Here is a 14,411-nt window from a genome sequence, read left to right on the forward strand (position 1 = left end):
TGCCTCCTGTAATTTTTTTTCTTACAGCTTTGCCCCTGAGTGACCTGCAATATTGGCGGTATATAGGTGACTGAGATTTTTATTTGAAGTTCTGGTACACTTAGAAACAGAGTTGTGAAGCTGTTTTTTCAAACCACAGACATCCTGGGGGATGCTCCAAGCTTGAGCATGTGCAATCTACCATAGATTGGCACCACTGAAAAACCAAATAATTCTTTGTGATAATAGCTGTGCTTTGCCAATCTAAACAGGGTAGGTACACAGTCGAATTTTGTGACTCATATTTTATGGGGTCTTATACTTCCAGGTCTTGTTTTACAAAAAGCCTCCCTGTGCTAGGCTCCTTGCATGTATTTTCCATACATGCAATCATTGTAGATTACGTGGATTGCTGAAGAATGATGATAAATTTCAGATGTTCCTCTGGATCTTTGCATTAGGCTCAGTTTAATACTAAAAATTTGGCTGAATCACACCCAGCATTGCAGCTGTGGTTGCTTAGCTGGAGATACTTTCACAAGCTGGAGTAAGGTAGCATGGAAATATAGGTCTCTGTAACAGCTACATCTTCACATCTGTCAAAAAGAAACTGAGGCAAGAATAATTTATGTTTAGGGTTGGGTTGTTTAGGTAAAGGCTGTCAGGATTATGTAAGGTAAATCCAAGTGTTTCAGCTTTATATAGTTTTACTAATGGGTTGTGTTTCAGATTTATTTGGGAGCAAAAACTGAGAAAAACAGCAAGCTGAACTGTTTCCTCTTCAATATTTGGGCAGGTCCTTCTATATATAGCTGATGAAAAGTATGTTTAAATGAACATTAGAAGTCTTAAAATGAAAAATTTTACAATGAGGATTATTGGACATTTCCAGCTGCTGTGAAGTTATAAAGACTTCTAGACTGAAAATTTCATAATTTCATGCTTTCATCATGTACCCTATTGCAAACTGCTACAGTTTTTGTTTTTGTTACAGCCTTTGGTGTTTTCAAAATACCAACTTTTAGAAAAAGCTGCAAGAATGCACTCAGCAGCACTAACTCCCAGTGCACACAGTTAACTTGTCCCAGGTGCCTTGCTTTGGCTTCTCCTTGAACCAAGATCAACATCTTAGTTCTTACTTTTGAAGGACTAAAACATTGTGCTGTTGTTTTAATTTCTGGACCACTTTATGTGAGTCATGGTCTCTGAAGCAATATAAACTAAACTCTGCTGTAAGGGATGGGATTCTTTCCTCTAAAATAAGCAGTAGTATTTATTTATACACAAAGCAAAATGCTTCATATCCTTCTTTCCTTGGAGACAAATGAGAAATAAATGTAGTGAATGTTAATCACCTTACCTGAGTCTTTCAAAGATGTTCAAGTATCGAGGTCAATGAAAGAGCTAGAAAGAAGGAAAAAAAATCATTTTCCTGAGGAGAAACAAAGCATGAATTTGTTTCCTGATTAGGGAGCAAATAAACCTGGAAATCTTCAATAGCAACCAAAAAGGTTGTAGCTAAAACAAAATTACTTTTTAATGACCCTGCAGAAGTTTGAAAAGAGGTCCAAAGTCCAAATGCCTTCATGATCTTCTCAACAGTAACAATGGAAGGGTTTGTTCATTAGAAGTTGCCTTAGCTAGGCACTGTATTTTCCAGGACATGGTATTTTCCAGTGGTTGCACTTCTGGTAGCAAGAGCTGTTCCAGGAGCACTGCTGGACTCTCAGGTCAGTCTGGCTGTCACTTGTGCTCCTTGCCTGTGACTTGTGGCTCTAAAAGAGTTCACTGCTAATAATGCCCGGTATCTGTCTCTTTAGGTTCCCTGGATGCAGCTGTGGCTTCCTGAGGGCAGGAAGGTTGAATGGCACAGGCGTGAGTTGTCCTGTGTCTGTCAGCCTCAGCACTAGAGATCTCTTCTGGGCAAGGTCAGTCTACTCAGACAGATACAGCCCTGTGGCTCATCGGTTGTTTGCAGGGTGTGGTTGTCTACCAGAGGCTGCTTCTCAGTGTCCCAGCTCACAGCCCTGCTCCTGCCCAGCACTGTGCTCCAGAGCCCCTGGCTGCTGCAGTGGATCTCACTCACTCCTCTCCAGCCTTCCTGGGGAGCAGAGGCCAGGGAAAGCCCCTCACCCAGCCAGAAGCCATGGGCCAGCTGCACCACTGACACACAGGTCCCTCTTGCCTCTCTCCCTGGCTGCCAGACAGTCAAGAGAGAGGACCTGTACCTCTATGGGAAAAGGCACCAAAGGTGAGCCAGGCTGACAGGAGGCAACAGCACCATGAGGGTCTCTGGATTCTTACAGAGCAGGAAACTGCTGACAAACAAACCTGCAGCTTGTTCATGGCTTGAGATTTCCTACTCTAGACCAGACATTGTCACCAAACCCCTTTATGGCCTGAATGAATCACTACTTTTTAGCAATTTTTTCTGAACACAGAACTTAGATTAACAAATATTTCTGCATTTAGTTCTTTCTTCAAACTACAGATACTGGAGCTCCAATTCTAGCATAAAGAGCAAATGACCTGATGACCTTTCTGTTTGAATATATGCCATATCCTTTATGTTCTCCTGTGTGTGGCTTCAGAAACAGTTAACAGCAGGAATATTACATTAGCCAGAGATAGGAGAAAAACGCATTTATGGATCAGTGTAATCCAGTCATTGGTTTATGGATGCAAAGTCCTTCAGGGACTGTCACAAATTCCCAACTGTCTGTGAGAGCCAGATTTTGCATCTCTGAGCTATCTGCAAGGCATGTAAAATCATATATATCCAGGCAGCTCTCTGTGACTTTGCATCTGCAAAGGATTGCGAACTATTCCAGCAAGGATGTGCAGTAAATTAATCTCAAGAAATTTGCCTGTGAAAAAATTGCATCTGAAAAATAAGTATTTCGGGTAAATCTTCCATGGGTGGAAATCTTCTTAGCAGAGGTAGAGTTAAGCAAATGCAGACAGCTGTTAAATACTGAAATTATTACCAGCCCTCAGAAACTTATTTTTCCCAACTTTGTATGTTTGTGTCTGTACTCATCATTTTTTCAATGAAGTTTGTTGATATTCTAGAAAACTGGAGAGAAACATCACATCTGAATCCATTTTAAAAACATACAGACAAAAAAAAAAAAAAAAAAAAGAAGAAAAAAAGGAAAAATAAACAGAAAGAAGCAAAACCCACCAAAGCTATCTAACTTTCTTAAATGTTCTACAGTCCAATGTATCATGGCATAAGGATAAGGTCTGGTACTTGGCAGAAGCAAAGATGCTTTGGATAGGATCTATGTAGGATTTTTGAGAGCATGACCAAATAGGTTTGGGAAGGGGCAATGGCAACAATAAAAGAAGAGAAATTTTCTGTAAGATCAGCACATCTCTGTTTCTAATCTGGGAAATTGCTCTTTATGCCTAGAAAAGGATAAAAATTTTATTACCATAGTGTGAACATGTGGGAATAAGAGAAAGAGATGAATGGTAAACAAACAAATAAAAAAAACCCACAAACAAACAATAACAGAAAAACCAAACCAAAACAAAAAAACCCACCCCTGATACAGATAGTGACTAAAGGGTAATGATACAAATGTAATGGGTAATGACTAAAGGGTAATGATGACTTTGCATCATTAGGATATAATAGATAAGAACCACGGGTATAAGAAAAAGGGTAAGAATTTCAAAAGCCTATGCATTTAGATGAGTAAGTCCTTGGGGCATTTTGGAAATTTAACAGGAGGTGACCATACACTGTTATGATAAAGGCCACAGAAACTTCTCTCTTGTAAGTCAAGCTTGCATCAATGAAAGCAAAAAGAAGGATTTCCTTGCTGCATGTACATCTGTCCTTCCCCCCCCCCCTTGTTTGTTGCTGTCTAATAAAGAGAAAAGTCTTTTCTCCTGACAGAAAGCACAAGTGAAATAAATGAGAAACAAGTGATATGTAGACTGTGTTTCCTTTTAGCATGTCTGCAAAACCACCAGCCTAACTTGCTGGCAGCTACATTTCAAGGACTGTTTTTTAATGTGCTGACTTGCCTTGAGTCACCCCAGAAGTATTTTTTTAACCACAGTCTTCAAGGCTCAGTTAAACTCTCTTCTAAAACCATTGATACTGCACTAGCAGTTTTATATCAGTTAGTTAAAACATAGTATGGAGGCCACTTCATTGTCATTATAGTGATCTATGTTCTTACATATGTGTTAATGAGATTTATCATATTAGTTCCATCTTGTTCTTGACCCTTCTCTTAGAAGATACTTAGTGTTAAGTATTCAGTATTAACGTTACATTAACATTACTACATCAGTAGTAGGGCTAGTACTCAGTAATACTGAATCTCCTTTGTAGCTGAAGTCACAAAGCATTAAGATCCACCAAAAGCTTCCATAAAAGAGTAGAACTGCTACCCTTCTAATTTTGAGCAAACTTTGACTTTATTCTCGGAAATAAGAGTGCCTGTAGATGCATAGGGCATCTCTGAAAATTGTGTTACCTGTTGTAGTCTCCAAGTAAGCAGCACACAGGAGCTGGCAGCTGGAATCACTAGCCATAGTGTGCCACCTCTGCTCTTGGATTGAGGGATCAGGCTTGAGGTAGTTGCTGAGGGATTACCATTCGATGATCCTTCAAAATGGAGACATGGATTTGGGCCCCCTTGGCCTCAGTTACAGTCTTAAAACTGACCTCCATACTCCCTAGGTCAGAATTTGCCCTTTTAAGCTAGGTAGTCTGTGTTGAGGACCTACCTAAACCTCTACAAACATAGGTTGTCTGCTATTGAGTCTAACCTGAGTTACATCAATTTCTGCAGTCTCTGAGGAGGCTGAAGTTTTTAAAGCCTGTGAAAAGTGTAGCTTTTATAAAGTTCTGAATGGTGAAAAGAGCAACAAGGTCTTTCCCAGGTCAGTCAGAAAGTGAGAAAAGAGTTAATACTACTTTTTAACAAGTTTCCAATAAGCCTTAACAATGGCTTATACAAAAGAAAACATTTAGAAATTATTGCACTGCTAAAATGGAGCTATTTCTAATAACAGAGTAGACATGGTTATAAAGTAGGCATTTAAAGTAAATTACAGTTAACCTTTACCTTAAATCTTCAAACCAAGAACAGTATTAATCAAGACAGAACTTTTTTAAGTGCTATCTATTCAAGCAGATGGTTGTATTTTGTTTTATCAAGAGCTGTCAACACTACAACAATATTAATACTTCCTACAAAACTAACAAAATACCTTCAGAATTTGATATCTTTTGTATTTTAAGTGGTTGCAGAAGTAAGCCTTCTTCTCCCAGTATGTTCTAACAAGAACAGTAGAAAATAACTTAGTCCCTCCTGAATGAAAAACTAAGCTGTTTGCTTCTGCTCCCTTCCTAGATGCAATTTCTTCTCCATAAGCACTCCCCTCACCCAAAAAAAAATATATTCACTATCATTCATCCTAGCAGATCATTCTTCATTCCTTACTATATAAAATGAATGTTGGTCTCTCACCTTCAACCTGTTCAGTAGAAAAACTATAAAATGGAAAACCAGCAAAGACCCTGATACAGAGCCTCGTTCCACTGAAATCAGCAAGAACAAGACACGTCAGCAAAGCATGAAAACATCACATGATCTACACCTAGTCCAAATCAACAACAGACAGACTGCAATGGCTACTGTGATGTTCTCTATGAGCTTGCTTGTTAACAAAATGCATTTAGGGAAAATGAACCTATTAAATAATATTTCTGGGCATTTGCACTGTAACACACATCAATCTCAATGAGCCTTGACACTTGAGTTTAATTGATTAGCCACATTCCTGCTGCTCTTCCTTCTCAGTTTCAGAATCCTTCACATTAGACCTCAAATATAACGGATTTGGGAGGAAAAATAGTGGTTTATTTCAATGGTGCATTTAATAAAATAATTTAGACAGAAAATCCCAAATTCTCTTCTTTGGCCATCTGCAGTTCCATCTTCCCCTCTTAAATTCTGCTCTACTTATCTTCAAATTTAAATTTCTTTAATTCTTGCATTATGTAACATCTTCCTTTCCTATCCTATTTCTATTCCAATTCCCCAAGGAAAAAAATTACATTTAGGGTCAGTTCAGTACAGTAGTATATCTTCCATTTTGACTACTTCTCTGTTTCACTTTGTGGCCCATGGCTGTGAAAAGTGGCACAGTTTCATGTTCCTAATAGAATAAAAATTATGGTGTGCTGCCTTTTGCTACTATTTCTTTATCCCTTAAACCAGAAAAAAATAGACCTTTGTCTCAGAGAAATTATCATGGAGATTCATTAGGTGACATGTAACAAGATGATCATTTTTCTCTTTTTTAACCTCACAAACCTTCTCTGTTTCCAATTGAAATTTTAAACTGATCTTTCCAGAGCATTTACAGTGACAAACAAGTGGGCGTTTAATAATTTACCCATGTTGCTGCAAAGAGGCGGGGAAGGACTGCAAGTTTAAAACACGAAGGAGAAAAGTTAATTTAAAGTGATGTTTGGTAAAAAGTCCCCTTTGAGATCCTGTTGTGTAATTGAACAGATTAAGAGAACTGACAGTAACTTCACGGTATGCCTAAGTGGAGGTCTCTACGGGTCAACTCTCGGATCTTGTGCCGACACGTTAAACAAGTTTGTCAATTTTCCATCAGATTGATTTTTCTCACAGGTCTGGAAGCCTCGTCTCATTTAATCTTATTTCCACAGGGGTTCTTAACATTGCAAACTGCCATTTACTTTTGTCTCAAAGTGTGAGGAATGATTTTTATCTCTGAGTGGCAATCACGACAGGCAGCTCCAGCACAGCTTATAATGTTGCACATTGTCCTCCCTCACCAACTGGGGTTTCTTTTGTGTTTTTCCCCTCTTTGGGAATGATGTGGATTTTTAGAATACATTCAAAATAATTATTAACAGAACGTACTTAGGGCAGATGTCTGTAGTCTCTGAAGTGAACAAAAAAAGCAACAGAAACCGTGGGGTTTTTTCTTTGCAGTTTTCAGCATAATGAGAGGTCAGCTTGAGAAAATATGATGTCTCTGGGAAGGTCACAGGGAAGAGTATTAACCTCTCTTTACATTTCCATGTCTATTATCCCCTCCTGTTAATGTCAAGGGAAGTCATGTGCACAAAATAAAGAGCATGCTTCTGAATAGGTGAATGTTGCTGAAAATTATAATGATATATATTTGAATTAATTGCACTAATGACAAGAATCTACTCTTACTCTACACCAAGTTAAACAAGTGCAAAATTTGTCTGAAAGCCTGTGGGACCTGATGATATTCTCAGATGGGTTGTACAAACATGCAGTCTCCCTTGACACAAATCAAGCTACTTGGAACTTAACCACTTGGTTGACCTAATGACCTCTTGATGAAAGAAGACTGCCATTTAGATCAGTGGTATGAGGGTGAAAGCATAGGACACCCCAAACCCCATGTTTTCTCTTGCCTCCACCTCTGATGGAGCCCTTTTCACTTGCACAAACCGGCTGTAGTCAATCATTAAAATCATAATTACTCTCATACTCATTGTAAGAATTTCTCACAAACATCAGCATCTAAGACAGATAAAAAACAATGAGCCCAGTTCTGAATTTCCCTGGTGCTAGCTACATCATCTTGCCAAAAACATGGAAAGATTCATCATCCCTTCTTCTGGAGTCTTGTACAATGTCCAAGTTTTAATACAAATGCAAATAAGTTCCATTAATTTTTTTCTCCAAAATCTAATATACTCAACCTAATTAAGTGATCAAAGACAATGTGGAAGTTACCAAATCATTTGGTAATAAGCAATTCATCACTGCTGTAAAATATTTGCCACGATTTTGAAATCTCTGTAAAAAAATATATGAAGAGGCAAAAAAAAAGCCCAAAACCACAGAACTGACCTGATTTTTGCTGCTAGCAAAAACTAGACTGGACAGAAAAGGAATTGGAACTGCTGATCTGATGGTCCGTGGGGCACTTCTAACCCTGGAGGAAGCGCTGTATGCCAGCCCAGCCCTACACAGCTGGCATGGGAGACAGCAGTCCCTGGCTGGCCAGGTGTGCCTGCAGCTGCTTTGGTTGCTCACAGGCAGGGAAAGGGGTGGGTAATCCAGGAAAGCCCCTGGGAGCTGCACAGCTGGCTGATTCTTCACCTCAGACCGTGGAAGGGATGGTGCAGACCTGACCACAACCTGCGAGGAACATGGATGGGGAGATGCTCTTGGGGTCAATCCATGGGGACTGGAGGTAGGGAGGGCAGGCCAGAGGCTCAGGAGCTGGGGTCACATTAAGGAAGTGAGGAGCTGGGAAAGAGCAGGGTGTTGGGTGTTTCAGCCCTTCCTTCTGCCTTCCTTCCTCCGTTGTTGAACTTTTTGTGGCTAGTAATGATCCAAGGGTGCTTTTACTGGGAGAGACAACAATCTGGACAGCCCCAGATGTCTTCAAGGCATTGACTTGCCAGAGAGAGGTGAGCTCAATGAGTTAAGCTTAAAACCCTGCACTGCATATCACACATAAAAGAAAGGGATATCTAGTATGGATTTTTATTGTTATTTCTGTTTCCATTTTGTATTCCTCATTGCAGCTGATAGGTAACCTCCCAAATAGGAGCTGAGAAAAGTTCCTTCATTTCCATACTGTATCTGAGTTATTCAGCCATAGTGAATAAGGGATGACTTTGTTGTGCCAATAGTTGTGTTCGTGACAATTCAGTTTGATTTGCACAGGTTGGCTCAGCCTATCTAATTTTTTGGCAAACTCTCTGGAGAGACTCCTGGGAGAGCACTTGCTTTTTACCTTGTTGCAGCTTAATGTGAAAACACACAGCAGCAGGCTGTGTTAGTAGAAGGGTGTGTAAACAAGTATTTACAGGCTTTTGATCAAGGTGTAGGTACCCCAAACAACATTGCCAGAAATGGTCATCTGTCACAGAGGTGGTTTAGTGAGATGACCTGAGATAGTTAAATGAGATTTAAAACATAAAGACAGGTTTTTTCAGATGTTACCGGTTTCTGTGTAAACACTTCCTGAAAGCTGAGACTTGTGAATGAGGCACTGCTTCCACTGCATCCAGGCTGGCACAAGGATGTGGCTCAGCACAGCAGCGCCAGCTCTGCCAACCCTCCCAGGAGTTTGGGTTCCCCAATCCACCTTCCCTCTCCAGCCTACCTGGAAAAAAGCTCCTTTCTCTGTGACCGTGCAATGGCAGTCAGAACACTCTCTGACCAGGCCCTGGTTTGGATTGTGAGAAGTAGAGAATTTTCTTTTGTGTACTCCATGTATATTCCCAAAAGTAAAAATCATAATCATCTGGATATTTAAGCATATCAAACCTGGCACAGGTATTTAAAAATCTTACAAATTTTCTGCAAAGTTAGCTTAATAGACACTTCTCACAATTAAATATTTTAGACATCTTACATTTTTCCCATAATTCCAACAATAATTAGATCACAATATGGATTAATTTCTTGTCACATCCAATTTTTTTGTTGCAAGATGTTTTGAAGGAGTGAAACACAAAAACAAGTTGCTGACATTTGTAAACTCTCTTTTTTGTTGTACACACAAACATAAAATAGCTGACATTTGGCTCTTTCATCCTTTCTTCCCTGCTTGCTCAGTGCAAATATTATCCAGACAGACATGTTAAACAAATATCATAGTATCTACAAACAAGGATGTATAAATCTCATTGTCCTGGTCAGCAGCTCAGGACTAAACTGTCCTCCTAAGCCATTCTGATCTGCAATTGACCTTGAGCTAATTACTTTATCACAGTGTTACATGAAGGTCACTATACTTCCTAACCTCTCACACTTTCTTTGTAGTACTTGTCATACTGTATCGATACCATAAATGTAACATTTAAATTGTATTTGTATCCTTTTATGGGGTGCAATTGCAAGATTATTTATAAATTATTTTGTGATTATTGTTTTCTGGTTACTGTATTTGTATGAATGTAAACAAGATATAATGAGTTTGTCTGCTGGCTTTTTGGGATGGAATGGGGGGCTGAAACTGACAATTTTCTGACACAATGACAGAATTACAACCTCTTTGAAAACTAGCAGGAGCTATGCCTGCTACAGCTTCATACTTCCTAACACAAATGTGCTCAGCTATGCATTTCTTCAGAATGTGTGTCCTAGTGCTGTCATCTTTTATATAATATTTCAAGAGTTGGCTAGTACTTAGAATGTGTCTGTTCTCTGCATTCACTGCTGAATACTACGTGTTCCAGTCTCTTAAGACCCCTGCCATACTTTTTACTTTAATACTGCCTTTTTTTTTTTGCTTTAAGACTTTCATTGGCATATGAAAATTTGGATAATCAGAAAAGCTTACAGTTTACTTTTATGGCAAGTTACCTGAACTTGTACAACGGCCTCTGTGTTTTCTCTAAGCACTTTCAACACTCAGCATATCCCAGGATCAAGCTCCTGATGAGAATGGAGTGAATTGATTCACTGTTTCCTGCTTTCTTATTGAATGCTTTTATATTCTTTCATAAACTAATAAAACTCCAATCACATAAAATTAAGAGGTCATGGTGAAATGACTGAAGTAGCTAATTAGAGGAGCCACTGCATACTTTAAGGCCCTGATTCAGGGACATCTATCAATATTGTGGATACTGCTTAATAATGAAATCAATACTTCAAATTAAGCACACGTGCTTACCACTTGGCCAGGAGCTGATTTGCAATAGCATTTCCATAGTGTTTACGAACAAAATACTATAGCTTGCTTTGAAATGTTTTCTGATCATCTTAGCTCTCAAACCTCTACAGAGTTGCTTTCCCCTAATGAGCCTCAGAAAAATCTGAAGAGATTGCTACCAATTGTGTTCGTGGAAGGTGTAGATAGGGGAAACATTTGTCAGAATATTTAGCTGTGACCAAGTCTGCAAACTTTGGCTTCCAGACATTCTCTGTAACCAGGCACTAGTGACAATGGAGAGCAAAGACAACAAAGCCTCAGCAGAGGTTTTGAGCCTCTGCTGAAATCTCACCTGCAAGTGCAAAAACTGACAAAAAAGGCAAAAGAAAAAAAAAAAACCCAAACCCTAAATGCTAAAAATATCCCCCTGACCCCAAACTTATGAGAACAAAAAGAGTTTTGGATGCTGAGAGTGACCTTTAGAGATTCCAAGCTAGTTCATGCTGCACTGAGGCTTTCTTCTTACCTTGCCAGACTTTGGCAGCCTCCAATACCACACCCGCTGTTTATCCTGCAAGCTGGTGACCAAGCTGTTTGTGCCAACCCACTGCATTTGCTCCATCCTGTTCTCCCCTCATGGAGATCAGGAATCCAAGGCACAGAAGTTTCACTGCACTAAGGGTAGCAGACTGAAAACTAAAATTACAATTTTTCTAATTCTGAGCTTTGATACTGATCAAAACTCAGATAGTGACAAAAAATCAGCATATGATAAAACTTGATTAAAATGGATATGTGTAAAGGTCTAAGGAGATAATGTTACACACTGAAGACAGGATGAATGACATCTGAAATACTGAGCTACAGTAGGTGAGGATAACAGTGGTGGTAACAAATATTTAGACTACAGATGATGATGCTATAAGAAAAACACTCTTCTTATATCTTACGGGCAAAGCTGCCTCCTCTTAATAAATTAATCTTTCCTCAGATGCAGTTGTGCATGGAAACTGACAGCATGCAGTGTAGGTTTCACAGATGTCTGTAGGGCAGTTACTCTTTCCAAGCAGGACAGTTCATTTCAAAGTGACCACTGCAAAGTTACCACCCACACCGTGCTTACAGGATGCATGCCAGCATGTCTGGTCTCAGTAGCCCGACACTGGATCTCCACCTTCCGAAACCCAGGCTGTTTCTTCACATTTGCTCCAGAATTAGCAAGTGATTCATTCTGGCATGCTAGCAATGACACCAGTCTGAGGACTCCTGGAGCAGTATCTTCTGGAGATAAATGCACACTATGTATTAAACCTGAGTCATGATCTCACACCTCAGGTAGTATTAATGAAGAAAAAAAATAAGGTTAAAGCCCATCCAGAAATACCAGGCTGTGAAAATCAGTCTCTTGCTCATTTCTATGGGCTCAGAACTGTGATGAAGCCTTTAGCATGGCCTGTGAAGATGTCATCTTGCTGGCAGCCTTCCCCAGCCACTTGTGGCCTTACCACTTGGATGCAAGCCACGAGGAGCCCATGGATAGATGCTGTATCTGCCTGGTTATTATTAGTAGCCTGGTACTGCTACTGTTGTTTTCCTGGTGTCTTTCCTCATGTTGCTGCACATGGTCACATGCTGGAGTTTTAGCAGTGCATGGAGAGACAATTCTGTGTGTATGGTGACAGGGCAGGAGCTCTGGAACCACATGCTGGGGTCAAGTGCCCATGGGGCTCTGATGCACCTCATGGGGCTACCAAGTGCCCACTCCTCCTCCCCAAGAGAAAGTGGGTACCTTGTAATAAGGAAAAGTGTTATGGATGGAGACAAGAGAGATCAGTCACCAGTCACTGTCAGAAACAAACAGCTTTCCACCTGGGGAAAATGAGTTTAATTTCTTACCAATTCACATAAGTTTGGAAAAGACAAGGACTAAAGCACTTTGTCACCTCACTCATTTACCCCAGAGCTACATGTCTCCCTGTTTCCAGATTTCTTCACCCCTTCCTTGCAAGCACGGCAGGGGGATGGGTAATGGGTGTTGTGGTCAGGTGTGACAGTTCCTCTCCTTCCTCCTCAGGTGCTGTTCTCATGCTAGGCTGGCCCAGGATGAGTTTTCCAGCAGCCCACATGAGTTCCTAGGGAGGAGGCTGGGTAATGGCCTTGCCAGGGAAAGCAGCACATGCCTTGCAGAAAAAGACTTAATCAGTGCTGCTCCCATGGCCCAACAGGAGCCTAAAAATGGATGTGTGTGCGTTTCCTTCCCTTCTGGATTCTGCAAGGCTGTTTGCAAGCAGTCTTCAGAAGTTAGTTTTCCCAGTGGGGAACAGACCTCTGGTTAGCAATCAATAAAACAATCCTCTAATATCCCTCTTACTGGGAAAAAAAAAAGGTGTCTACTATAAATTTGTATTGAAAGGAAGCTGCCCCTCCCTCCTCTGAAGAAAGGCCTGAAATAGCGAAAGATGGATAAACAAATAATCCTCTGGTTTTAATGAACTCATCCATTATATCAGCAATAGTTATGGCAACAGGAATTACATACTTCGAGGCAACATCTCTCGTGCCTTGTAAACACCTCAGCCTTCTGTCAGGGCCCCCGCTGGGGCTATTTACATCTTCAATATTACAAGGTAGCTACTCTCTAATTATACACAACTGTATTGGTTTCCACCACTCAGGTCCTTGGTTAACCCTTAACAATAATTAATTTTTTACTGTTACACTGTATATCAGCTTAAAACTTTCAAGATGCTAAGGTGTCCCAGTAGAGTAGAAAACCTATTAAGATATCAAGACATGCATGCTTTGCAACTTCTGTTTTCATTAGTGGCAAAAAGCCCCACAGAAAGAAAAAAAATAAAATAAAAAGGGAGCAGCACAAAGTCACTGAAACTGGGACTCGGAGCTAATACAACAACACCTGCATTGCAAGAGGCCTGCTGTCCTCATTTACTTTCTTTTCTTTTTTTTTTTTTTACAAAGAATTAGCCTGTACTCAGGACTTGGTTCCAATATATGAGTGTGTTAATCAGAGCTACGTTAGGCAGCCAGTATGTGACACACAAACCTTGCTCAGTTGATTGAGTTCTCCTCAGCGCTAAGCTTGGAGGGATTTTATTTGTCTTGTCAGTGGAGGCTGCAGTCTTTATGTGGGCATTTATTTAAGTCTTCTTGTAAACAGCAATGGCCAGCTTAGAGCACATGAGGTGAAAGACAGGGAATATCTGCTGCCAGCACAGCGCGGTGCTTCACAGTGATGCCCTTTGAACCAAATGATCAAAATTGCTCTAGGACCTTCTGCCTAATCTTCACCCACAGAAAAAATAATGTAAAAGGTGGGGGAAGAAATGGAAAAAAACCCTCTGTCAATCTTTTTCTCCCAAAATTCCTCCCTTTCCTCCCATAGCATCCTATTAAAGCCATAGAATGGGCTCTGTTTTCTTTGTCACAGGTTGCAATCAAGCAAATCAGGGAATATACATTTCTCTCAGTCCAGGAAATATTCAGGGATACAGAAGAACAGCTGGTGAGAAGTGACTGTGGAGCCATTTGACAGGAAGGAAGATCTACCCCTGAGAGCAATTCTAGAGGAAATAAACATCAAAATGAATGACTTACAAGGCACTGTAACCTCATTTGTTGGCAAATTGAATACTCTTACCACACATAAATATTCTTGAGCAGAGATCTGATCTTGTGGGCTCCCAGCTATTAAAACAGCACAGTTTTAACAGCATGCAAGGAGAGGTTGAACAAACATCTTAGCTGTAAAA

The sequence above is a fragment of the Poecile atricapillus genome, chromosome Z (assembly GCF_030490865.1).
Source record: "Poecile atricapillus isolate bPoeAtr1 chromosome Z, bPoeAtr1.hap1, whole genome shotgun sequence".
NCBI classification, from domain to species: domain Eukaryota; kingdom Metazoa; phylum Chordata; class Aves; order Passeriformes; family Paridae; genus Poecile; species Poecile atricapillus.